Raw genomic sequence first — 25,849 nt, 5'->3', positions numbered from 1 at the left:
TTTTATTCATTTTTATGGCTGAGTAATAGTCCATTGTATATATGTACCACATCTGCTTTATCCATTCTTCTGTCAATGGATATTTAAGTTGATTCCATGTCTTGGCTACTGTAAATAGTGCTGCAATGAACATCGGGGTGCATGTATCTTTTTAAATTATGTTTTTCTCTGAATATATGCCCAGGAGTGGGATTGCTGGATCATATGGTAGCTCTATATTTAGTTTTCTAAGGAACCTCCATACTATTCTCCATAATGGTTGTACCAGAGAGACGTTTTTTCATAGGTTAAAAAAAAAAAAGAAAAAGAAACCTGGACAAGAGGAGAGGTTATAGTAATTCAATGGAACATCAACTATGTGTCTGAAAATGGGCCGTAAGCCTTACATAGGCTAACATGTTTATTTGTACAGCATGTCTCTCTATATCCTTATCCATTTTTTTTCTTTGTTTAAAGGTTCAGAGAAGATCCAGGGTTGGAACCCAGTTACATATACCCATATACCTTTAAAATCTCAGCATGGAGTGCAGTGTTCCATGTCAGGGCAATAGTCTCTTGTATTCCAGTTGAAATTCAAGCTCCACCTAGTTTGCTGGAACCTTCTCTATCACATGCTTTCCTTCCTCCTTGGAATTCCCATCAGAATGAGAATCTGTACTGAAAAAATGATAATTTCACTGTATATTGCCACTATGTTATAGTAATGGTTTTATTTGTATTTATCAACTTTATAACAGCTATAGAGTTGTTCTATCTAACAGCTCTCTACCTTATAAGCCTTCCATTAAAGCAGCTACTTTATTATGTCTTGTTATTTCTAACTACCTCATTTTTCAATGGTACCTCCTAGAACTGTGCGGTGCAGAGGTGCCTCTGTCTATTGTCAATCTTCCCTGGTGATGGTCAAAGTTTAGTTGTTTTAAGTCTAGTTGTTGTGAGAGGAAAACAGAGAAGTAGAAATCTAGAGGTCTCTCCTCACCTGTTGGCATTACCACATTCTGCCTTTGGTTCTGCCAGCTCTGGCACTGTCTCACTGACTTCCTGACTCAAAATAATTCTCACATAGGATCGTTTGGGTTATTCATAGCAGAAAAGCATAGATGAACAGAGAAACAGTATTGAGATTATCATAAAACTCTTTCACCTTGTTGGAAGATGAATGTTGACATGTGGCTTGTCGGTTTATATTTTAGAGGCCCCAGGTGATATTGTTGACCAATCACAATTCTCCTTCCTCCTGATCCTTTCTCATCATTTACTAAAAGCAGCCACTTTTGATTATTCATGGTTGAGGTACTCTCACTAGTGGTAAAGATGTTCTCTGAAGAGAGTTCTGGACACAAAAGGCACAGTATATAAAGAATTATAATATCTCCATTACTAGCTGGGTCATCATCATCAGGGAGCATATACAGGCAGATAGGGAACCAAAGCTGGGGCTATAGGAGTAGTACCTAGAAGTGTCCAGTATTATAAGCGCAGGGGACAAAAAGAAAAAGTCACTATTTCTACACATGGAAGGTTATCATCTAAGGGAATGCCAGACACATAAAGAAGTCATTTAAATATAACACAGAAAGTTCTATGACAAGGTGTGCAGAAATTATAGAAGAATGGAGAAGTAGACCTAACCTGGTTTGGAGGAAATAATCTCAGGAAACATTTTTTGTAGATTAAATCCTGAATGTGATTAAGGGGTAAAGAATATGATTCAAAAGACAAGGGTGCTGAGAAGGACACTCCAGACAGAGTTCCAGACAATATAGGCAAAGACAGAGAGGTGTGTTTAAGGCACAATAAGCAGCTTGCTATTATTAGATCTGGGATGGTACATCCATAATGGAGGAACAATTAGCTGGATCTCATCACTGACTGCAAATCTGGAGAAGAAATGGAGCTCAATTTAGGGTACAAGATAGAAGAAGTTTAGACCAAAGCAAAAGCCCAATCTTATGAACTGAACCAGAACAAAACAATGGCTTATTGGAGATTTGAGAGTTATCATTTCAAGTTCTCAGAGGATAAGTCTCAGAACTGATTGGTAGAAAAGCAGATCTGAAAAAAAAAAAAAAATATATATATATATATATATATATATAATCAGTAGTCAAACCTAGAGCAAGGTCTTCCCTGGTGGCACAGTGGTTGAGAATCTGACTGCTGGTGCAGGGGACACGGGTTCGAGCACTGGTCTGGGAAGATCCCACATGCCGCGGAGCAACTAGGCTCGTGAGCCACAACTACTGGGCCTGCGTGTCTGGAGCCTGTGGCTCCACAACAAGAGAGGCCCCGATAGTGAGAGGCCCGTGCACCGCAATGAAGAGTGGTCCCCGCTTGCCACAACTAGAGAAAGCCCTCACACAGAAATGAAGACACAACACAGCCCAAAATAAATAAACAAGTAAATAAATTTTAAAAAACTAGAGCAAGGGAACTTAATTAAATCCCACTGGAGGATTTCCTGATTCAGTTAAGTTTGAATCAGTGATTTGAAATGGCTCTGAGCCCTCACATGGTGAGTATTAGTTGTTAGAAGCTGGGGAATGTGTTGATTTGGAAATGGCACTGCCCATTCCTCTGAGATCTTTAGAGGACCCTAGGAAAGATGAAGAACTCATTTTCCCCAGCATAATTATTTGCAGTGTAGATTTGTTTCTGTATACAAAAACACAAAAAGTGATTGTAGGGGCTGGCTATCAGTTTATAACATCTTTAGTCTCAAATCCATGGATATCATTTGGTGCTTCAGATGGTTATGAAACTCTTAAAAATATATTCAAATTGTCTGCATGTATTTAAGTAAAAGGTCCATAAGATCCTACCAGAAGATCCATAAGATCCAAGGAGATCTTATCAGTACTTTAAAGAAGTTCATGATCCCAAATGTTTTAAATCCATTTGTGTAGACACAGGACATCATATTTACTTGCCAGAGACCATACCTACTACTTCTTTTGAGACACAATAGAGTTTGTGTCAAGTGAAGATATAGGTATTAGTATCAAATGAAGTGTCTGTGATCACAACGTTTTTTCTGGCCATTGTGTTTTTCTGTAATAGGTCAGAGTATGGTGCAAGCAGTATAGACTCAAACTCCACCTTTAGAGCTTCTAGAACACATTGAAGAAGCCTTCTTGAGTAAATACTTACTCTGTATACTCTACTGCTATTTTGTCTGAAGATTTCTCTCAACTTGTAAAATTGATTTCAGGATTCATAGTTCAGTTAATTGGAAAGAGGCTTATGCCAGATAGTTATAACTTAGGCTTAATGGCCCAAACCCAATACAAACTCAAAAACTGTGTGCTCTGGGAGACAGATTGTCTTATGTGAAGTTCTGTTCAAGATGCTACAAGAAGATGCTTCTATGCTTCCATTTAAAATTTTGCCTGGAGTATCTGGGCTCAATATTGTCTCATTGCCCTCTCATATTCAAATATCCACTTTGCCAGAAATGCCTTTAGCACAGTGGGTTTCAAAAATAACCTAGCTGAATGTATAACTTCTGGAATAGTCAGAGGAATGTTGTCTCTCCCTCAGAGCTCTGTATACAGAGAAGGATTCTGGAATTAGAGATGTTGTCCCCAAGTTGTTATTTATGGTAGGTTTCCTATCTTCTATGTCACTTCTGGGAATATTTGGTATTCTATTTTAGGAAAGGCTGTTTCTCCACCATATTGTAGAGAGCTAAGCTCTTTCACAATTCATAGTCAAGGTAAAAATCAGTAAAAGGTATAGTCTTGTTTTTCATATGAGAGGCTATAAGGAAGCTCTCTGAGTAACAAAATATCTTTGAGAAACGTTGGATGACCCAGCATTAATCAGATTTCCTTTATCAGTTTCTAAGACCATGATCCTTACCAGGTAACAGGTATAAGAAGAGAGTTTAGAAGCAGAGACTGCCAAATCTGAGACTGTTACTGTGTCTCTGGTCAAGTCAGAGAAAAAGTGGGCCCTTCCTAATGATCATGGATATGCCTCCTTGAGATTAATTTAAATGCAGTTACAAAGTATTGCCTTCCTATTAGCAGGGGACATATTCACAAATAACCTTATTATTATCATTTAAGGCCACAGGGAAAGACTCCATGGATGAAATAGAGACTTCTAGTGCTCACTCATATTTGGTCTTCTTTTCTTCCAAACATATGACAGGGTTCATTTCTGAGACCACTCCACCTTATTATTTGGTGGAACTACGTGGCTAGCTCTGGTCAGTGGGCTGTGATTGAAACTGATTGTTGATATAGAAGTGTCATTTGAATAAGTTCTTCCCTGGACTCTGAGCCATCACAAGGACAGTGCCCTGTACAGTCATCTAGACCTGCAGCAGATTTCTCATGAGTGAGAAACAAATTGTTGTGTTTAGCCATTGAAAATTTTTGTCTGAAGTACAAGCCTGTCCTGACTTAAACAACAGAAGAGGTATTGTGAGGTGTTGTTTGCAAAATATTTTTTTTTCCATTGCGGAGCACAGGCTCCGGACACGCAGGCCCAGTGGCCATGGCTCACAGGCCCAGCTGCTTGCGGCACGGGGGATCTTCCCGGACTGGGGCACGAACCCGTGTCCCCTGCATTGGCAGGCGGACTCTCAACCACTGCTCCACCAGGGAAGCCCTGCAAAAGAATTTTGATAGTGGATAGTAGAATTAGAAAAAAAAAAAGCATAGGCAAAATCATAACAGTGGAAAGTATAGTTTTCATTGGAGAGAAAATGAACAATTAAATTTGAAAGGAATATAGAGAAAAACAGATAACAAGACCGAGGCATAGATTAGAAAGTTAGCACTGGATTGATGCTTAATCCTGTTGGCAATAGATAATTGTCTATTGTAGTGAGGTCATATTAAGAAGAAAAATTAAAGTGAGAAGATACTGGAAGAAAAATGTACTATTTTAAAAATACTGATAAGAATAATAACATGTACAGATAGGGAAATAGCATCTATTAGAGTTAGGGGGAAAGCAAAGTAGGAAATATATTTAAAGAAAGAATATTGAAGAGAAAAGCAGTCTACTTGACTTGACAATAGACAGATTGTTGGAGTGAGGGCAGAGGGTATCTCAAAAAGCCAGGGTGAAGGCTGTTACAGCACATGGTGAATTAAACAGATTTTGTGTGCCCATCTACACACCTAATGTCTTGTTTATGGGATACTCTCCTCTGGGTTCTAAGCAAATAACTGATTTTGGACTAAAACCTAATCCTAAAGTAAAGCAGTCCTCTCTGAAGAAGATGGACTTGATATTTCCCTAAGCCCTCACTTTATCTCAGCTTCTCCTTACAATATCGATCCATATTATCTTTGGGATAATCTCAGCATAACTTATATCAACTCATGTAATTCACATCAGTTTGTCAGGCTAACACACATGCCTGGAGAGCTGACATCTGGTTTCCATACACATTTTTTCCAGGTTATTATGTGAATGAGGTAAACATGCAGATCTTCTCTAATTCACAAATGCAAATGGAACAAAGGAGAAGGAGACTGCTGCAAAATGAAAAGTTCTTCCAGAGCCGTGATATGACTACAGTTTAAAAGAATGTAAGAGGCAGAATGAAATAATGGTTAAGAATATAGTCATCTCTGAATTTGAATCCCTGATCTGTTACTACAAGCCTCTATATGCCTTGATTTTCATCTTGGTAAAAACAATCTACCTTGTAGGGGGATGTAATTAAATGGGATGTTGCTTGCAAAATCTCTGACACAGTATATTTTCAAAATAACCAGCAGAGTAATTCTGTTATATGTAAGTCAGGGCATGTCATTCATCTGCTCAAAACGCCCACATTTGCCTGACAATGTCCTCTGAGTCAATGTGACCTGGGCCTCTGGTACCTCTTGGACCTCACTCAGACCATTGGCCACTTTTACTCCCATTTGCTGAGTCACAGTCACTCTGATCACCTGCAGTTGCTTGAACACACCAAGCTCTTTCCCACACAGGCCTCCTCACTTGCTCTTCTCTTGGCCAGCATTGCACTCTCCTGAGTTTCCTTGCAATACGTTGCCCAAATGTCACTTATGTGGTGAAGCCCTCCCTCCCCATCCTGGCTAAACCAACCTTTCTCAATACCCTCCACACCTCCTCTCTATTATTTTCCTCTTCAGCACTTTTCACATTGTTAATACACATCTAATTTTCTTATTTATTTTGCTTAGCATCTTCCCTTGATGGACTATAAACACTAGGAGGACAGAGGTGTTCATCTGCATTGTCCATTGATGTGAAGAGTGACTAGCACACTCTAGAAACTTTATACTATTTTTTGAATGAATGAATTTCCAATACCATTATAACAGAAAGATCATGCAACAAGAGGCATGTGTTATTTCCTATCCAACGTTCTGTTCTATTGACCTTAGATCATGCACACTTGTCCCCTACCATAGTCTCTGACTCACCACCCAACACCTGGGCATGATTTTTTTGGAGAAGAGTGCTTGGTCCTGAAGTACATAAGCAGGTAAAATAATAAAACAAACATGCACCTCAGGACTCAACTTAGGTAAAGAGAAATAATAGTTGAAGAGGACACGGAAGATAATTGCCAGAATGGAGATAGAAATTGAATGAAATTCTAATACTTTCAGTTCCTTCTAATCTTTTCCACTTAGAGTATTCTCAGTGCCAAAGTGGTCATCAGATAATAATACAAACAAATTCTTACCTAGCTCTTACCATATGTCAAAGATTTTTCTCACTTTACATGCATTAACATTAGTCTTGGCAATAGCCCATGAGGAAGGTACGATTATTATCCCCATTTTACAGATGAGGAAACAGGGAAGGTGAGCACCTAGCCCAAGGTTACATAACTAGTAATTGGTGGAGTTGGACTGCAATCCAAGGCAGCCTCACTGTACATACTGTGGTCTTAATTACATTGCACTAGGCATATAATAAAATAATATTTTCAAATGTGAGTCAGATGAGGCACAATTTAGCATTTCTTAGCATTTTAACATTTTACCCATCCTTCTGCTGTCATCATGGGTAAATGAGACAGTTTGAAATGAAAATGATATAAAAAATGACTAGAAAGTGAGACAGAGCTATGAGATAGGACAAGCCCTGGTTTAGGTGTTTGGGGACTTGATTTCTTGGGGATACCACTAAGGATCTGCATGACCTTGGTTTAATATGTCAGCATCTTTAGGCCTAGTTTTCTCATTGTATGACTCTTATGGTCTCCTTTAGAATACAGTCTGGGATTCCATCACCCCACCAGAAAAGCTCTGTTTGTTTGGCATCCAGCGGCATTAATTTGAGGGTAATAGGGAATTTGGTTAAAGAATGGAGTAATCCATATTTTACTTTAAATTCAGATCAACCTCGTTGGGGGAATTTAAGAATTGGATATATATGGGAACAAACATGATCAGACATAATGGCTTTGGAATTATATCTTATTGGAGAAGTGCCAGGAGACTAGGAACAGCCAGAGCAAAGACAGTGAGGAAATGAACCCTGTGCTGACTCCATGTCAACTGGAGATGTCCAATCATTCTCAGAAAAAAATGTTCCCAATGCATAATAATTTTACTGAGCTGTAACTTCACCTTCTCCTCCCCTCCATTACAGCTCCCACTGGCTCAAGAAACACCTTTAAGTACAATGAGCCTTCAAGTCACTCTCATAGCAAACAAAACAAAACAAACAAACAAAGCAAAAAAGACAAAAAACAAAATGCAATTCATGATGGATATTTTAAGAGTCAAGGTAAAGTCAAACGTAGTGAAAGAAGGGGTCTTCTCATTACAACATTTGTCACCAGCTGGAGAGAAAGCAGGGCTGGGACTGCTGATAGCTGTGCTTGCTGGTGAGGCACTAGCTCAGTCTGTGCTCAGATTGACTGTACTTTGGAGAAATTTGAGAACAGGACCTGAAGGGGCAGCAAAGGAGCAGCTCAGTGTCTGAGCAGCTTTTCAGTGAGCCTGAGAAGGAGGGCGGTGGATGCTGTTGGTGGGAGAAGGGAAGATACTCAGAGGATGTCCTGGGGGCAGGCATTGGAAGACAGCTGTGGGCTTAGTTAAGGATGAAAAGCACAACAGCAAACTAAAGCCTGTCACTCTGAGCACATCATATAGTCTCAAGGTTTTCAGGCATGCCCTTCCAGAACATTCTCTTTTGATTGAGACTGCAGGTCCAGACACAAGAGAAAATAGGGAAAAAGAATATTGTGATTTTTCTCATATGTTTTTAAAGGTTTATGGAGCTATGACCAAGATGTATGAGACTGTAATTTCTGTACTCAAATAGAAATTAATGTAAATGCACCAATCATTAATACTCAAAATAATTATACAATATTAATAAATGACTCCATTATATAAGAAGATGCTGACACTGTTCCCTCACCCATCAAATATGAGAAGATGGATTAGACAGAGTAAACTTAAACATCAGCCAGGATGTTTGTGTTTCCCCAAAAGTCCTTGTGTCATGTCTTGGATTTAAGGTATTTCAGCTATGATACCTGACCAGGTACCTGTGCCCTTTCTTCCAGAATTTATTTTAGTGGCAGCTCATCTCTTACCCTACATCACCTTTCATGAGATGTGTGTGAGGACTCACAGCATAAAGTTACTGAATCCATTCATTAGACAATATTGTAGAATTAAAATCCAAAACCTACCAGAAAGGAGGAGTCTCTCATTATAGGTTGAATGTAAACACTACAAGACCATGCCTGAGCATTGTTTATTGCTCTCTCATGAGCCCCAAACAAGTGATTATTCAGTAATTGATTATTTGTTCAATGAATGAATCAGAGAATAGTTATCTTACCTATCAAACTCCTCCCTCTTAAAAAAATGATGCAGACATCTTCTTCTAGCAGTGTTGCATGTCTCTTCTATTAGAGTTGAATGTTGTTATTCCTGTTCTCATTTCTATCTACCTTCCCCTGTTTCTGGCTCCCTTTTCCCCACTAACTAGTCCTCTGCCTTCCATCACCTCACTTCTTTTGTCTAGTGAGATAGTGGAGGGAAAAAGAAAGAAAAAAAAAAAACCTCATCCCTAAAACATACGTATTTTATTATTATTCAAGCTAAGTTTAGGTGGAATAAACCCAGAAAAACAAGGAAGCCATTATTAAGAAAATGAGAAGCTATGTGTGATTTTTTTTCTTCCTGTTATTTCCACATGGTTATTGGCACCTCCATTTTATAGTGTTTTTAAAATTATTGTAGTGGAAACCTGCTCACAAAAATACAGATTTGCTTTCCATCATCACAACATGGACCTCACCATGTGAAGATGCAATTTGTATTTTAAAATACATATTAAATTCCAGTCCAGCCCTCAAAGCTATGTTTCCCAGCTTTTCTCCATCCGACCACATACAGATCCTCACTGCTTGAAGCAAACATGATGTATGGAAATCAGAATTCTCTTAAACTCCAAGGTGATTCTTTCCTTTACAAGAGTATTCACCAAAATGTTCCTAAGAAATAACTAGTTCCTCCACTACATTTAAATGATAATATACAAAAATTCAGTCCACAAAGAAAGTTGAGAGTGCAATTATGAGTTTCAGAGACAAGGAAACTAACTTACATGCAAATAATGATTTCTATTTTTCAGTCTTGTTATCAATCATTATTACCCAATTAAAGAAATTATTGCATTCTGAAGATAAAATAAGGTGCTAAGGGTAGGGATTCAAAGATAAAAGACATAGGCTGTGATTTCTAGAAGCTTATGTTCTCATTACAGAGAGAACTAAGTAAATATTTAGAACACAGTGTGATATGTCTCCTGTTAAAAATAAGACAACAGGTCCAAAATGAAGCCACTTCACCAAACCAAAACTCAAGTATGTTTTCGGCTCTCCCACAAATGGAATCTTAAACCAGTCATTCAGGAATCGCCTGGTCAGCACTAGCTAGGAAATCTGCCTTATAGTCCCCTGCCATACCCCCCGCCCCCCACCAAACACTAAATTCGCAATAACCAACCCATTTTCCTACCTACTATAACTTATTTTTTCCCTCTCCCTTCTGTTTCTAAAAGTCTTTCATTTTGGTCCTTGGAGCTCCTTTCTATCTGCTGGTTTAGATGCTGGCTGACTAAAATCAATTTTTGCTCAAATAAACTCAAAATTTTAATGTGACTCAGCTTGAGTTTTGACAGATCTGGGGTCAGAAAAGGGAACCAAAGGAGATCCCCAATGGCCTTCAGGAGCAACAAGCAACCAGACATTGATGCCTGTGGAGCCGCTCAGCTCCTGCTTTCTCGCTGCTTCTGCAGGTGGCGGGCAAGGCTTTCTCAGATTCTAGATACACAATTTTTGTGTTATGAGACTGTATTTGAGCATTTATTTTTCTGGACAGAGTCTGGAAACTGGCTGAAGTCATACTGGGTCTGACTTAGAACCTGGACACTGGTCGGACTGGTTCCAGGGACAGACTGGGTCTGATTTAGAAACTGAACTCAGTCTGGGTTTGGACTGGAACCAACTTAGAAAATGGACTGAGTCTGGGGTGGGGATGGGTCTGACATAAACTGGGTCCATTATAAGGCCTCAGGTGAATATAATTTTGTTTTAAGGCTGAAAAATAAGGCTAAACTTATTGAAGATAATCTCGAATTACAGTGGCCACAGTGGAGAACTTTATTTTTTTTACATCTTTACTAGAGTATAATTGCTTTACAATGGTGTGTTAGTTTCTGCTTTATAACAAAGTGAATCAGTTATACATATACATATGTTCCCATATCTCTTCCCTCTTGCATCTCCCTCCCTCCCACGCTCCCTATCCCACCCCTCCAGGCAGTCACAAAGCACTGAGCTGATCTCCCTGTGCTATGAGGCTGTTTCCCACTAGCTATCTATTATACGTTTGGTAGTGTATATATGTCCACGCCACTCTCTCACTTTGTCACAGCTTACCCTTCCCCCTCCCAATATCCTCAAGTCCATTCTCTAGTAGGTCTGTGTCTTTATTCCCGTCTTACCCCTAGGTTTTTCATCAAAATTTTTTTCTTAGATTCCATAAATATGTGTTAGCGTATGGTATTTGTCTTTCTCTTTCTGACTTACTTCACTCTGTATGACAGACTCTAGGTCCACTCACCTCACTACAAATACTTCAATTTCGTTTCCTTTTATGGCTGAGTAATGTTCCATTGTATATATGTGACACATCTTCTTTATCCATTCATCTGATGACGGACACTTAGATTGTTTCCATCTCCTGGCTACTCTAAAGAGAGCTGCAGTGAATATTTTGGTACATGACTCTTTTTGAATTATGGTTTTCTCAGGGTATATGCCTAGTAGTGGGATTGCTGGGTCATATGGTAGTTCTATTTTTAGTTTTTTAAGGAACCTCCATACTGTTCTCCATAGTGGCTGTACCAATTCACATTCCCACCAGCAGTGCAAGAGTGTTCCCTTTTCTCCACACCCTCTCCAGCATTTATTGTTTCTAGATTATATGATGATGACCATTTTGACTGGTGTAAGATGATATCTCATTGTAGTTTTGATTTGAATTTCTCTAATGATTAATGATGTTGAGCAGTCTTTCATGTGTTTGTTGGCAATCTGTATATCTTCTTTGGAGAAATATCTATTTAAGTCTTCTGTCCATATTTGGATTGTGGTTTTTGTTGTTGTTGTTGTTGTTGTTGTTAATGAGCTGCATGAGCTGCTTGTAAACTTCGGAGATTAATCCTTTGTCAGTTGCTTCATTTGCAAATATTTTTTTCCCATTCTGAGGGTTGTCTTTTGGTCTTGTTTATGGTTTCCTTTGCTGTGCAAAAGCTTTTAAGTTTCCTTGGGTCCCATTTGTTTATTTTTGTTGTTATTTGCATTTCTCTAGGAGGTGGGTCCAAAAGGATCTTGCTGTGATTTATGTCATAGAGTGTTCTGCCTATATTTTCCTCTAAGAGTTTGATAGTTTCTGGCCTTACATTTAGGTCTTTAATCCATTTTGATTATCTTTGTGTATGGTATTAAGGAGTGTTCTAATTTTATTCTTTTACATGTAGCTGTCCAGTTTTAGCAGCACCATTTATTGAAGAGACTGTCTTTTCTCCATTGTATATTCTTGATTCCTTTATCAAAAATGATGTGACCATATGTGTGTGGGTTTATCTCTGGGCTTTTTATCCTGTTCCAGTGATCTATATTTCTGTTTTTGTGCCAGTACCATACTGTCTTGACTATTGTATCTTTGTAGTATTGTCTGAAATCTGGGAGCCTGATTCTTCTAGCTGCATTTTCCTTTCTCAAGATTGCTTTGGCAATTCTGTGTCTTTTGTGTTTACATACAAATTGTGGAATTTTTTTTGTTGTAGTTCTGTGAAAAATGCCATTGATAGTTTCATAGGGATTATTTTGAATTTGTAGATTGCTTTGCTTAGTATAGTCATTTTCACAATGTTGATTCTTCCAATACAAGAGCATGGTATATCTCTCCATCTGTTTGTATCTTCTTTAATTTCTTTCATCAGTGTCTTTTAGTTTTCTGCATACATGTCTTTTTTTCTCCTTAGGTAGGTTTATTCCTAGGTATTTTATTCTTTTTGTTGCAATGGGAGTGTTTCATTACTTTCTTTTTCAGATTTTTCATCAGTAATGTATAGGAATGCAAGAGATTTCTGTGCATTAATTTTGTATCCTGCTATTTTACCTAAATTCATTTATTAGCTCTAGTAGTTTTCTGGTAGCAGTTTAAGGACTCTCTATGTCATCTTCAAACAGTGACAGCTTTGTTTCTTCTTTTCCAATTTGGATTCATTTTATTTCTTTTTCTTCTCTGATTGCTGTGGCTGAAACTTCCAAAACTGCATTGAATAATAGTGGGGAGAATGGACAACCTTTTCTTGTTCCTAATCTTAGAGGAAATGGTTTGTTTTTCACCACTGAGGATGATGTTGGCTGTGGGTTTTTCATATATGGCCTTCATTATGTTGAAGTAAGTTCCCTCTATGCCTGCTTTCTGGAGGTTTTTTTTTTTTTATCATAAATGGGTGTTGAATTTTGTCCAAAGATTTTTTTGCATCTATTGAGATGTTCATATGTTTTTTTATCCTTCGATTTGTTAATATGGTGTATCACATTGATTGATTTGCGTATATTGAAGAATCCTTGCATTCTTGGGATAAATGCCAGTTGATGATGGTGTATGATCCTTTTAATGTGCTGTTGGATTCTGTCCATTTTATTGGCATATAGTTGTTTGTAGTAATCTATCATGATCCATTGTATTTCTTCAGTGTCAGTTGTTACTTCTCTTTTTTTCATTTCTAATTCTATTGATTTGAATCGTCTCCCTTTTTTACTTGATGGATTTGGCTAATGGTTTACAAATTTTGTTTACTTTCTCAAAAAAACAGCTTTTATTTTTATTTATCTTACCTTTTCTTTCTTTCATTTCTTTTTCCTTTATTTCTGATCTGACTTTTATGATTTTTTTCCTTCTCTTAAATTGGGGTGTTTTGTTGTTGTTGTTGTTCTTTCTCAAATTATTTTACGTGTAAGGTCATGTCATTTATTTGTGCTTTTTCTTGTTTCTTGAGGTAGGATTGTATCACTATAAACTTCCCTCTTAAACTGCTTTGACTGGATCCCATAGGTTTTTGGTTGTAGTGTTTTATTGTCATTTGTTTCTAAGTATTTCTTGATTTTCTTTGATTTCTTCAGTGACCTCTTGGTTATTTAGTAGTGTATTGTTTATCCTCCATATGTTTGTATTTTTTTACAGATTTCTTTCCTCTAATTGATATCTAGTCTCATAGGTGTGGTCAGAAAAGATACTTGATACAATTTCAATTTTCCTAAATTCACCAAGGCTTGGTTTGTGACCCAAGACATGATCTATACTGGATAATGTTCCATGAGCACTTGAGGAGAAAGTGTATTCTGTTGTTTTTAGATGGAATGTCTTTTAAATATCAATTAAGTCCATCTTGTTTAATGTATCAATTAAAGCTTGTGTTTCCTTATTTATTTTCATTTTGAATAATCTGTCCAGTGCTGAAAGTGGGATGTTAAAGTCCCCTACTATGATTGTGTTACTGTCGGTTTCCCCTTTTATGGCTGTTAGCATTTCCCTTATGTATTGAAGTGCTCCTATGTTGGGTGCATAAATATTTACAATTGTTATGTCTTGTTGGATCAATCCCTTGATCATTATGTAGTGTCCTTCTTTGTCTCTTGTAATAGTCTTTATTTTAAAGTCTTTTTTTTCTGATATGAGAATTGCTACTCCATCTTTTTTGACTTCCACTTACATCGACTATCTTTTTCCAACCTCTCACTTTCAGTCTGTATGTGTCCCTAGTTCTGAAGTGGGTCTCTTGTAGACAGTATATATACAGGTCTTGTTTTTGTATCCGTTCAGCCAGTCTATGTCTTTTGGTTGGAGCATTTAATCCATTTGCATTTAAGGTAGATATCGATATGTATGTTCCTATTACCATTTTCTTAATTGTTTTGGGTTTGTTATTATAGGTCTTTTCCTTCTCTCATGTTTCCTGCTTAGAGAAGTTGCTTTAACATTTGTTGTGACGCTGATTTGATGGTACTGAATTCTCTTAGCTTTAACTTATCAGTAAAGTTTTTAATTTCTCTGTCAAATCTGAATGATATCCTTGCTTGGTAGAGTAATGTTGGTTGTAGGTTTTTCCTTTCATCACTTTAAATATTTTCTTTCACTCCCTTCTGGCTTGCAGAGTTTGTGTTGAAATTTCAGCTCTTAATGTTATGGAGATTCCCTTGTATGTTATTTGTTGTTTTACCCTTGCTGCTTTTAATATTTTTTCTTTGTATTTAAGTTTTGATAGTTTGATTAATATGTGCCTTGGCATTGTTTTCCTTGGATTTATCCTGTATGGGTCTCTCTGTGCTTCCTGGAGTTGATTGACTATTTCCTTTCCACATTACGGACGTTTTCAACTATAACCTCCTAAAATATATTCTCAGTCCCTTTCTTTTTCTCTTCTTCTTCTGGGACCCCTATAATTCAAATGTTGGTATGTTTAATTTTGTCCCAGAGATCTCTAAGACTGTCCTCAATTATTTTCATTCTTTTTTCTTCTCAGCAAAAATTATTTCCACTATTTTATCTTCCAGGTCACTTATCCGTTCTTCTGCTTCATTTATTCTGCTATTGATTCCTTCTAGAGAATTTTTAATTTCATTTATTATGTGGTTCATCATTGTTTGTTTGCTCTTTCATTCTTCTAGTTCATTGTTAAACTTTTCTTATATTTTCTCCATTCTTTTTCCAAGTTTTTGGATCATCTTTACTATCATTACTCTGAATTCTTTTTCAGGTAGATTGCCAGTTTCCTCTTACTTCTGTGTCTTTTAATTTTGCTTAACTTACTGTTTCTGGCGTCTCCTTTTTGTGGGTTTTGAGTTTGTAGTTTCCGTTGTTTTTGGTGTCTGCCACCAGTGGGTAAGGTTGGTTTAGTGGGTTGTGTAGGTTTCCTGGTGGAGGGGAATGGTGCCTGTGTTCTGGTGGATGAGCCTGGATCTTGCCTTTCTGATGGACAGAACCATTTCTGATGGTGTGATTTGTGCTGTCTGTGAAATTATTATGATTTTAGACAGCCTCTCTGCTAATGGGTGGGGTTGTGTTCCTGTCTTCCTAGTTGTTTGGCATGTGGTCTCCAACACTAGAGCTTTCTGGTCATTAAGTGGAGCTGAGTCTTAACTTTGAGACACAGATCTCTGGGAGAGGTTTAGCCATTGGATATTGCATAGAACCATGAGGTCTCTGGTGGACCAATGTCCTGAACTCAGTTCTCCCACTTCAGAGGCATGAGCCTGACACCCAGCCAGGGCACCAAGGCCCTGTCACCAACACAGCTAAGGAGAAAATGGAGAATAAATAAATAAATAATATAATATAAAGTTATTAAAATGAAAAGTTTTTAAAAACTTTAAAAATGAAACGAATTAAAGAGTAATTTAAAAAAGAAAAAAAAAGAAAGAAAGAAGAGAGCAACCAAACCAAAAACACATCCACTAATAATAATAAGCACTAAAAACTGCACTAAAAATATAAAGAAATAAAAATAAACAGACAGTACCATAGGACAAATGGTAAAAGCAAAGTTATAGAGACATAATCACAGAAAGAAGCATACACATAAACATTCACTAAAAGAGAAAAAAGAAAAAATATATATATATATATATGAAATATATATATTTAAAAAAGGAAGAGAGCAACCAAATCAATAAACAAATCTACCATTGGTAATAAACTCTAAATACTAAATTAATATATACATAAGACCAGAAACAAATTAGATGCAGAGAGCAAACACCAAGTCTACAGTTGCTCCCAAAGTCCACAGCCTCAGTTTTGGGATAATTCGTTGTCTATTCAGGTGTTCAAGAGATGCAGGGTACAAGAAGTTGATTGTGGAGATTTAATCTGATGCTCCTGAGGCTGCTGGGAGAAATTTCCCTTTCCCTTCTTTGTCACACAGCTCCTGCGTTCAGCATTTTATTTGGCCCTGCCTCTGCATGTAGGTCACCCTCTGGCTTCTGTTCTTTGTTCAGACAAGACAGGGTTAAAGTAGCAGTTGATTCGGGGGTTCTGTTTCACTCAGGCTTGGGGTTGAGATGGATACGGAATGTAGGGTAAGCTTGTGGTGACAGAGTCCTGCATGAAGTTGCAACAGCCTGAGGTGTGCTGTGTGTTCTCCTGGGGAATTTATCTCTGGGTCATGGGACCCTGGCAGTGGCAGGCTACACAGCCTTCCAGGAGGGTAGGTGAGGATAGTGACCTGTGCTTGCACACAGGTTTCTCGGCAGCTTCAGCAGCTGCCTTAGCATTTCATGCCCGTGTCTGGTGTCCACTCTGATAGCCACCACTCACGCCTGTCTCTGGAGCTTGTTTAGGTGGTGCTTTGAATCCCCTCTCTTAGTGCACGCCGAAACAATGGTCTCTTGTTTCTTAGGCAGGTCCAGACTCCTTTCTGGTTAGCTGTGGTGTACTAGCCCCCTTCAGGCTGTTTTCATGCAGCCAACCCCAGTCCGTTCCCTGGGATCTAACCTTGGAAGCCTGAGCAACTGCTCCCAGCCCCCACCAGTCCCAGCTGGTGGGTGAGCAGACAAGCCTCGTGGGCTGGTGAATGCTGATCAAGACTGATCCTCTGAGTGGGAATCTCTCTGCTTTGCCCTCTGCACCCGTATTGCTGTGCTCTCCTCCATGGCTCTGAAGTTCCCACCCCCCATCCCCTGTCTCCACCTGTGAAGATGCTACCTAGCGTTTGGAAAATTTTCCTCCTTCACTGCTCCCTCCCAGAGACACAGGACCCGTCCCTATTATTTTGTCTCTGTTTTTCCCTTTTTCTTTTGCCCTACCCAGGTATGTGGGGAGTTTCTTGTCTTTTGGGAAGTCTGAGGTCTTCTGCTAGTGTTCAGTAGGTATTCTGTAGGAATGGTTCCATATGTAGATGTATTTCTGATGTATTTGTGAGGAGGAAGGTGATCTCCACGTATTACTCCTCCACCATCTTGAAGGTCTCCCCTTGTTTGTCTCATTTTGTGTTCTGAAAAGTACACAACCATCAGTTTGGGGACCCTCACAATGTGGAGTCACAATATGACTCCAAAAATCTAGTTTAAATTTGCTGGTTTAATTAAAACAGACATAACTTTAGCGTTATTAGCATTAAATGTAGTACTTTTATTTTACCTAGGTTTACTAAAAGTCAAATAAGCTAATGTTATCTCTGTTACAGAATTTGTCAGCAAGAAAGACAACTTAAAATGATGAATAACTGTTTAATGCCTCATGAAATTATCATGAGTAATCTAAACATAATTGTTAAGAACAAGTGAATTAATTAGATGTAAGAGAAAACTTATAAATGTTTCAACAATAAGTATTCTTTATGGTATGTCTACTAAAAAATGGTTTCCAAAATATTTTTGGCAAACTTGAAACCTTAAGTTATACTGACATAAGTTTAATGATGGATATTCATTGAATATCTGGACCATTTCTAAATACAATAAAATATTGAAACATTAATGACTGAACATATTTTTTTTTCACTTTTTGTTTCCTTTCCCAGAGGATCTCAAGATATTTGAGTCTGTTAGCATACATGTTTTGTGCTACATTTAAATATTTACTCTGAGGAAGAATATACTTATAGAATTATGAAATATATTTATATATTTGCCAATGCACAGAATGCTATTGTTACAAAAAGTCCACAATGACTTACTTCTCAGTTTTCACTATGAATTAAGGATTCTAAGGGTTAGGTATTCTAATTGATATATGTAACTAAAGCTACTTAGACATAATAAGGATGAAAGGAAACAACTGGGTGTGGAAAGTAGATAAGGAAAGTAAAACAACTTATTGTTCCAGAATGAGAAAGAAGAAGAGCATAGGACAAAATCTGAACAGATGTATTTGTAGATGGTTTGGGGCAAAGGAATCCTAGGAAAGGAATTTTATGTGTGGTCAACCTGGCTAATATTTGAATGGGTTGGTTTAAATTTTTAATCAATGAGTTTTAATATTGAAAGTACACTGATAAAAAATTTGGTTTTCTCTCTGTTAAAATAACAAAAAAAAAGTTTTATTGGATTATTGGTCTTCTCTGGATAAGAGTTTGTGAAAGTATTTTTTGTTCGTTTTTTTAATTTTTGTTTGTTTATTTTCACCTTTTGGGTAATCTACCTGGAAAGCAATGATTTTGTGTCTTACCAAAATAACTTACCATTTCACTTTGTCTTTATCAGGTCTTTGATTACTTAAGAAAGCCTAGTTCTCTCTTTATTAAGCAAAGTTTTGTTCACAACTATTAACATTCTCTCTTTGCCTTTAAAATCTTCTGTTGTCACTTTGGTTTAATAGATAATTAAGTATGTTTTTCTAAAGATCTGTGATCCCATTCAGTCATATATTCTAAAAGTTTGACATTTGACTACTTCCCAAAATCAAATCCTAAATAGAATATTTTCTATCTCAAACTAACTTTGAGATTTTCCAGAGGGCTGCTGTAAAATCTAAAATGATTTGTCTCTTATCTTGTAAAAGAGAGATGTTAAAGTAATTAGGTTTATTTGGTATGTTAAATGACATGGGAAGCATTGCCAAATAAATGATGATAAAACTTCTGAGGTTATATTTGTGTGAATGCAGTTATTGATATGTGCTGTAGAAATTGTATGAAATTCCTAAAACTGTGATGTGTTCTGGTATAATGTTATCAGTCATAATTCCAGTTTTACCTAAGAATGTCATATGTCACAGAAATAACCAAATGTCTTTGACAATTCTATTGTAATAAACTCTCATCAAATCTTTAATCATGGGCGATTTAAAGTCTTTTGTCATTTACAGACAGTATCATTTTACTCTGATGCTTTGGTAAAAGTGAAATTCATGGAAAGGACCCTACCAAGTACTCTTGACTCTTTGTACCCTTGCCATATTATAAGGTATCAATTCTTGGGTGCACATTTCACGACTGAAGAAGGTTCTCCTTGACATCTGGTCCTGAGCAAATGCTGGAGACCTCAAAATCAAATTGACTAGAAAGAGAAGTAGCCAATATCAAGGTAGACTACTTCTACCCAAGAGGTCAGATTGAGAAGTTTTATTTCCACCCCGCTTCCCTCTCTGACCATCTACCTGAGCATACTCTGGAATTATTAGAAAAATAATGCCATTTTTCTCATATCTCAGTCCATTGCAAAGGGGGGTAATTCAACCTCCAAATGACTGTTTTTGCCACAATGCCAGTGATCCTGTGGTTCTGCCCTTCACAAAATTCTTCCTGATTTTCAAAACCTCATTTTCTCTGACACAAACTCAGCCCCCTCTCTGCTGTGTCAGATTCCCTAGTCCTGGGGGATCAATTTCCCTGTGCCTCTTTAACAACCCCAAATGTGGAACTTTTCATCCAGGCTTTGTACAAAGAAGGGAACACAGAACAGTGGTAACCAGAATAAAACTCCCTGTGCAGTCTACAGAGCCTTAATTTTTACTGTTCTCCATAGCTGTTACTTTTCCAGTCCTAAGCCACAAACTCAAGTGGGAAATACCAGGAGGCATTCGTGGTTCAAAATTTGTTTCCTTTAGTATATCTTTACTCCTCTGCCTAGGAGTAAGTGGAAATGAGCCTATGATTCGGAATTTCTTCTTAACTCTTGAAGTTACTGTGGAATCTGCTGCTAAAGCAATAGCTGCCCAACAAAAATCCCTACACTCTGTGGTCACTGTTATTCTTGATAGTATGATAGCCCTTGATTATCTTTTAGCTAAACAAGGAGGTGTTTGTACTATGGTCACCACTACTTGATGCACTTGGATTGATACTTTTGGGGAAAATGAGACTCAGCTACATAAAAAGGCTGACCAAGCCACTTGGCTTAAGAAAGTGACTCCTTCAATGGGATCTCTCTTTGACTTCTTTGATTCTGATTGGTTTAAGACTTGGGGATCATGGCTCGAGAGTACACTCCAGACATTGGGAATTATCATGCTAAGACTCTCTGATACATTGCATTCTTTCAAAGCTTTAAATGCATGTTTGCAGTCACTAGCCACTGAGTAAATTATATCCTTAGGAATGCAATGTCAGAAAAAGGAGCAAAGAGAATGACCAACTTAAAGAAAGGGAACATGGCATTGTGAATGCCACACAGAGATTCAGAAAAAAAAAAAACTGAGAATGCCAGAGTGGTAGCTGGATGTAGCCTTTATGCCTTAATTTTTCTTTTAATCATGTCTCTTGGGCTTAGAATCATGATCAAAAGGGAGAATTTGTTAAAAACAAGAAAACACTCCCAAAATGAAGATGCTTATGCTAAACCTCACATCACCAAATCAAAACTTAATTACCATTTCAACTCTCCCAGAAATGAAATCTTAAACCAGTCATTCAGGAATTGCCTGATCAGCACTAGTTAGGTAATTTGCCTCATACACCTCTGTCATGCCCTAAAGGAAAGTAACTTTGCAATAAGCAACCCAATTTTTTTTTCCTGGTATAACTTCCTTTTCCCTCTGCCTCCGGCTACAAGTCTTTCATTTCATACAACCCTTGGAGCTCCTATCTGTTTCCTAGAGTGGATGCTTCCCAATTCAAATCAACTTTTGCTCAAATAAACTCTTAAAAACTTTAATATACCTCAGTTTATCTTTTAACGACTCTCATAAAGGCATAGAGAAATACAGAGGAAGAACAAAGGAGGTTACATGTGGACATTGAGAAAGTTGAATGGGGGAAAAGGCATCCTTCTGGATGATACAAGCATACACAAATTTACTCTCCTCAGATCCCTTTGCAATGTCTTCTCCTTACTGCAATCTGGGCACATATTACACTGTCTTTTTCTGAAGCTGTAGTAAAATTTAGGTTCTAATTAATTTCACATACAACATAGGATCCTAAAGTATATGGTATATTTCCTTGGTGTACCACTGCCTCTACATAGTCTTAGACAGATGGAAAACAACAAATTTAGCTTTCTGATTGATTGATCATATTGATCTTCTCAACAGTTATTTGAATCACTTGAGTTTCCTCCTTGGCACTCTAAAGGAGATATCAACACCACTTGTTAATTATTTATAGTAGCCAAAAAGAACAAACTTAGTGGAATCTTCTAGCTCAAATGCAAGTTTAAGAAAACTCTACACACATGATCCACACACAAACCAGAATAGCAAAGTAATCAACCAGTGCTTAGGAGATTGGGCTTTGAAGTCATACAGACCTGTCTCTCTCACTCCAGAGCTGTACAATTTTGGAAGCCACTCTACCAGCATTATCTTCAATTTCTTCAACTGTGAAATAGAAATTATAATGTCTCTCATAGATTTTGTGAGAATAAAATTAAATCAATTACATGTAACTTTTAGCACAGTGCCTGGTACCAATAAAATAGTTTGTAAATGATTATAATTTTTTTAAATTATTTTATTCTACAAAGTGTTCTGTCTAAGCTTGTCCATTTTGAGAATACTCTGGACACTCAAGGATAATACTTGAGAAAATGTTGGATTGAGGGAGAATGAAAATTCTTTAAAGGCCTTGTCAAAACCATTATTTTCCAAACCCTGCATAACTGGAATCAGTCGTCATTGTCCCCAGCCACTTCACATGGGTTTTTCAACCCTCTTCTCTTGATGAATCATCTTTCTCTCTCTTGGATCTTGTGCCTGGATGCATTTTTCCCTCCATAGAAAAATTGATCTAGTATCCATTGTGCTGTTATTCTCCGTTTGTATTTCTTATCTTAATACGTAAGTAAGGCACGGTGGAATTTCAGGAAATAAACTACTTTTGGAGGGAGTACTTTGAAAACTTAGGGCCTTCTGATCACTCAGAATCACACTGTGCCGTCAGTCACTTCCTTCACCTGCACACACTATACAGCCTGCTTCTGGTTCTGCTGACTGAGAAGGACTCAGCTGTGATTTGTACACAGTTTTCTTTACACCCGAATGCCCTCAGGTAAGGGTGGATTAACTTGCCCTTGGCTTTCTTGGTGGGAGGCATCATCTGTCATACCTTATGTCTTTTTAAATTTTCTTGGCTTGAACCTTTCCATTTTGTCATCACAAGTAAGCTTGCAGGCAGTTCCAACTGTGAGCTATTTGAGTTCTCAGGTGTGTGTTTGAGAGGATGAAGACTTGTGCCAGGAATATAGGTTAATGCCAGTGCCAAACACAAATCCTTCTCTATCAGATTCTGGAGAAATCCTGGAAGTGACTATTAGAATAACTCAAAGCAGCCACATGGAGTTTTTATCCAAGAAAAGATGCAATTGGTCTATCCACACCATTCTTAGAGAAAGACGATTAGTATGAACTGAATTTTTGGTATATGTAGCAGTTTATGAGTAAAATTCCATCCTTAACTTGATCATCCCCATTTGTACTGGGTGTCATGGTAATTGCCCAGATGCCTACCATCAGGACTGAAGCCTTAATTTTCCCAGGTGCTGAGAGTATTAGTGTAGACAGCTCTCAGCCCTGCTTCCTGTCCTTTTCCAAAATTGGCTTTTGGCTGAAGAAAGCAGCTCTGTCCAACATCACACCCTCTTTCTAGGGGCCAGATCACACCCTCTTTCTAGGGGCCAGATAGGAGATCTGGAAAAACAGTAAAATATTGAAGGTGATAAAGGTTTAGCCCCTTTTCCCTAATTTGGGATAGCTGTTCAGTGCCAAGTCCAGACCCCATAAAATCAGATTAAGGCTCTGTTCCTACTGTATTGCAGCCCAACTTATCCTCCTGCCTGGTCCTACATCCTACATTCTCCTCACACAGTACTGCTCCTTAGAGCACTCTCCAATGAACTTTGTGTCCATCCTGTCTCAGAGTAGGTTTCGCAAGGAACTTTACTGGTAAAACCCATCATTCCAGATGTTCCTGAAATGTTAACACATATTCTCTGTAATATCCACAAAACATTTTCCTGTCCATTGTTTAATAGATGCTTAGCACCATCTCCAGAGTCAGAGAGGTCTGGATTTTCATGATTTCATGATGACCCCTTACCCAACTCATGAGGTATACAACTTGACAGCACACTTCACTTCTCTAGATGAATCAAGCAGCCTCCTGTAACTCTACGGTCTTATCTTCTGCACCATCACCTACTCCTCCATTTTTTAAATAGCTCTTTGCTCCAAGGACCTCCCAAAATACTACTCTCAGTTGTACCTTCTTTGTCCTCCTTCTTTATTAATAATGAAAATAAAAATGGAAAATACATTTGAATATAAACAATTATACTTAATTATTCCCAATTATCCTCCATAAAGTTAAAAGAAAACAAGGAAAACATTTAATTGATTATTTATATAGAATAAGTGAAGCCCTAGGAGACTGAACTTGATTCTCCTGCATGTGGTACCTGAAAAGTGAAAAGTGTCCTAGGACAGGGACAATGTCACTGGCATTGCTGTGCTGCTCACAAGGAGAACAAGGGGAAAAGCTCTAGCTCTCTGCACACCATGGCAAGACTTATGTGCACTATTTCCCCATCTCTCAAAAGCCAAGGAAGGAAAAGAATGCCTGTAATGGACAAATAAACTAGTAAGTGAATGAATGAAGTGTTACAGAGAGTTCTAGCCTATTATCCTAAAAGATGAACCCCAACCCCCTTAAGAAGCAGGGAAGTATGGAAAAGGTCTTTCCTCAAATTGTATGGGATTTTTTTTTTCTGTTGAAGTTTCCCATGTGAAAGATCCCCATTATGAATCTAAAGTGAAAAATTAGGAAAATCTAGTAAATTGCTCAAGGTCATCTGCTTAATGGAGAGATATCCAGGCATCAGCTCCTAACCAGCCCTGGGCCTGCTTCCTTGGATGTTCTGGAGTAATCCACCTGAACTCTTCAGTATGCAGGGGGGTTGTGTTCCTCAGAAGGTGGGTCAATGGAATTTTTATTTTAATTTACATAAGAGTTTCATAAATATTTATTTTCACCAGCTCTTTAAGGGTTGTCTTTAAGGCTGATTTATGTTTTCTTTTTCTCCCTCTACCTCTTTCTGTGTTTACTCCCCTTACTTCTCTCTTTGTCTAGTGTTTTACTCATTCACCAGAATAGCCATCAGAATCACACAGTAGAATTTTTTTTTTTTTTGGTATGCGGGCCTCTCACTGTTGTGGCCTCTCCCGTTGCGGAGCACAGGCTCTGGATGCACAGGCTCAGCAGCCATGGCTCACAGGCCCAGGCGCTCCATGGCATGTGGGATCCTCCTGGACCGGGCACGAACCCGTGTCCCCTGCATCGGCAGGTGGACTCTCAAACACTGCGCCAGCAGGGAAGCCCAGTAGCTTATTTTTAACTAAAACAAATGTCAAAAATAATAACTACAGACACCTTGATTGTTTATTATAAAATTTAATTAAAATTTATATTCTGTACAAGCAAGAGATTAAAATGGCTCAAAAATCAAAAGACAAATAGAATTATGGTGAAGAGTCTCCATGTGAAATCATGTACCAAAACACCAGTTCCCTTCCCCACAAAACCCTGTAATATTAAGTTCTTGACCTTCCTTCCAGAGATATGCCATGAGTATTCAAGCAAGTTATATAAAAGTATGTATAAATATCTTCTTTTTCTTACCTTGTTACACAGAGATAGCTGACTATAATATTTTACACACATGTTTACACTTTCCTTTCTTAATATAATGATTTTATATTTTAGAAATCATTTCCATCAGTACAGAAAGATGTTCTAATTCTTTTTAATGGCTATGTAATATTCCCTTGTATAGCTCTACCATAATTTTTTAAATGTGTCTCCTATAGATGAACATTAAAGTTGTTGCAACTTATTGCAATTGCAAACAAATTGTAAATAATTACTTAATAAACACTGACAGGATATAATCTTAACAGTAGTCTTAGTGCCTCAAAGAGTAAGTGTATTTGTAATTTTGAGTTATAGACAAATTTCCCTCCATACAGGTTTTACCAACTTATACTCTCACAAGCAATGCATGAGAACTCCTTCACACCTTCACCAATGTAGTGTGCCATGTTTCATGACTTTTTTTTTTTTTTGGTCATGGTATCTCAAATCTGTTAGTCTGCATTTATCTTTTATGATTCATGTTTATCATTATTTCAAAAATTAAACACCATTTAAATTTATTTTCTAAATTCATATATTTTGTCCATTTTTCTATTGGTCTTTTACTTAATGATTGAGAAATTAGCTTTCTGTGATTTAGTATTATGTTTTATTTTTTTTCTCATCTTTGATTTGCTAATGGAACTTGTCATCATGACACTTTTTTTTTTTCTAATTTTCATATCTTCAAATTTATTGGTGCTTTATGGGGTTTTAAGTTGTATGTCAAGATAAGAATTTT

Source organism: Mesoplodon densirostris, chromosome 15 (assembly GCF_025265405.1).
Source record: "Mesoplodon densirostris isolate mMesDen1 chromosome 15, mMesDen1 primary haplotype, whole genome shotgun sequence".
Taxonomy (NCBI): Eukaryota; Metazoa; Chordata; class Mammalia; order Artiodactyla; family Ziphiidae; genus Mesoplodon; species Mesoplodon densirostris.
The sequence above is the reverse complement of the archived record's forward strand: the minus strand, read 5'-3'. Positions refer to the sequence as shown.